This window comes from Marmota monax, unplaced genomic scaffold (assembly GCF_021218885.2).
Source record: "Marmota monax isolate L192 unplaced genomic scaffold, Marmota_monax_Labrador192_F-V1.1 WCK01_AAM20220418_F8-fsc00138, whole genome shotgun sequence".
Taxonomy (NCBI): domain Eukaryota; kingdom Metazoa; phylum Chordata; class Mammalia; order Rodentia; family Sciuridae; genus Marmota; species Marmota monax.
In genome coordinates, this window is record NW_026692763.1 from 2831836 (window position 1) to 2834492 (window position 2657).

Below are 2657 nucleotides of genomic sequence, written 5' to 3' on the forward strand. Positions count from 1 at the left end.
ATGGCACCTTTTTACCTTTTCAGGTTCTATAGTAATTTACAAAATAGGATGGCATACCTGTAACTGCCAAACTACCCCATATTTTGGAGCAAGATATATTATTATTTGTCTATTGTTCATATTTAACATGAATCATGGTCCTCAAGGCATCAAAATGTGTTCATAATATCCTTGAAAGAAGAGAGAGTAGCATTCTATTCTACAGTGTGGTTCTTGCCCACTTCATAGTTAAAATAGTTATTTAGTCATTGGGCTGTTCTGGATATACTTTATTCTTAAGTAATGCACCTAGCAACTTGTAAATATATGAACAGAATATCTTAAAGAGAACTGGTGAGACTTGGTTTTCTTCGTCCTCTTAAGTCTTTATGGTTGTTACTTCTATTGTTAAATGGTCCCTCATGGAGCTGACCTGATATCATTGTCTGTGAAAATGTCTTTTTGGTTATTGTGGGGTTTTTGTCCCCTTCACCATGGAACCCAGAATTTTGTACTTGTGAGGCAAGTGGTCTTCCATTAAGCTACATCCCTAGCCCCCAACAATAGTTTTTAAGGAAAAGTACTGGGAAATGCCATGCCACAGCAGACCTATTTCTCTGAAATGTCTTTAAGAACTCAGCATTTCATATCCTAGCCACTGGAACATGTTAGCATTGATGCCTCTATGGTTTTTTATAAGGAGTAGACACTGGGGCTGGACACTTTGACACTTGCATGGGTCAAGGGGTATATTGAGTGCTTACAACAAATCCCACATATAAATACCTATACATACTGTCCTACACAGGTTCCCAAGCAGGAACCAAGGTTTGCTACTGCGTAGTCCCAAGAAAATTTTGATTGCTAACACCTTAGAAGAGTCTTTCAGAGACTGGAATTTTGAAACCATCTGTTCCATTGTTTCTGAGATGCTGTGTTGTGATACATCAGTTACTTCACTGTGTCTCCAAAAGTTTGACTTCTCTCAAAACATTGACTTCCCCTAAGGGCTTGGACTTGACTTTTGCTTTCTGGAAGACAGAGTCCCTTTCTCCTCCCTAGTGTTAGGTTATTGGTGAGTTGGCATTCCCTGAAAAGATACAGGGTGGGGCCCCAGCCCCCTCAGAGACCAAGTCAGTGGAGAATGGTCACTTACCTCCAACCCAACCTTGGACATTTTCACAACATGATTCTCCATCCTCTTCCATCCTCTCTACTGCCAAATATCTACATATGCTGTGGGAATAGGAAGACTGGGAATGGCATTCAAAACTACAGAGAAAGCCACTTTGAATTTACCTAGAGGAGGGATCTCTTTCATACATTTGGATACCTCCCCAGGGCTGTCACAGTCACTGAGTTTCTCTTTTCCTAAAGCAGTCACTCACTCTCTTGCAGTTTCAGTAATTTATTGATGTCTCAGCTAACCTAGGTACCCCCTTTCAGGACATTTCAGCCATCAGGGTCTTTTAAGAAGCCGATTCCTTACCAGAGGAGTTATGCTATTTTCCTTTTGTCTGTTCAAGTGTCCTTAACCAGCCTCATTTTTCTTCAGCTCTTCCACTTTGTCAATATAGATCCTCATGGCATCCATCTTGGACATCCCTTTGTTCTGGTTCCATGCCTCCCACTTTGCTTTAGCTTTTGCATCTGAGTCAGGAGGGGTAGCAATGTTGCAGTCACCCTGAGTGGCCTGTTTGTAGTAGCTGTATATCAGCAGTTTATCCTGATCGCTCACAGGACGTTTCAGCTGCTTGATCGCAGCACAGGCGGACTCAAACTCCACTTGCATATTAGAGTACCTGAAGCTGGGTGCTTCTGTCCTTCTAGATGATATCTGGTGCTAAAAGCTGGAGGGTGGAAAGTTGTAAACACATGAGGCTGATGATTAGATCTTGGGAAGGGGGGAAAAGGAGACAATGTGGGAAGAACAGAGGACATTTGTGTTTTTTATGAAGTACAGACTGCAAACTAGGAGTCCACCGGATTGGATCTGCCCCACAGTGCATTTTCTGGGGAGGACTACCCATCAAAGTTTCAAAGGCCTCTGTGAGCCAAATGTGGTGGCACTTGCCTGTAATCCTGAGGCCCAGGCAGGAGGATTGCATGTTCAAGGCCAGTCTGGACAAATTAGGAAGAATTACTCAAAATAAAAAGGGCTGGGGATGTAGGTCAGTGGTAGAGAGCTCCTGTGTTCCATCTTTAGGACCAGAGGGCGAGGTGGGGGGATGTCTATAATCCCTGAAAATTAAGCAGTGGTGCTGCTGTCCTGAGGAGCAGTATGGTATGAAGAACATTGAAGGCGATTGGGTTTGTGTCTGTGAGGCTCAGAGTATGAGACCCTGGGACCCACCGCGAGGAGAAAGCCTCTGTGACCTGAGTGTGCTGGTTGGTGGGCAGCCCAGGAAGGGCATTCAGTGTGAATGAACTGTGTGTCGGAACTACCCGGGGTTCCTGGCTTAGGGTGAATGCCGGGCCAGGAACTAATAGACCCCCTGCACACAGGAAACAGGACTGGGCCAGGGGACTGTGCAGATGGTACCGGCCTGTTGGCTGGGGAGAGGCCTGGGGCCGAGAGGGGGAGCTGTGCGCTTGACAGCCTCGGCGCCGCGAGCTGGTTGGTGAGGAGCGCGCGTGCGCGGGGAACAGCAGGCGGTCGGCGCAGGAGTGGAACTGAG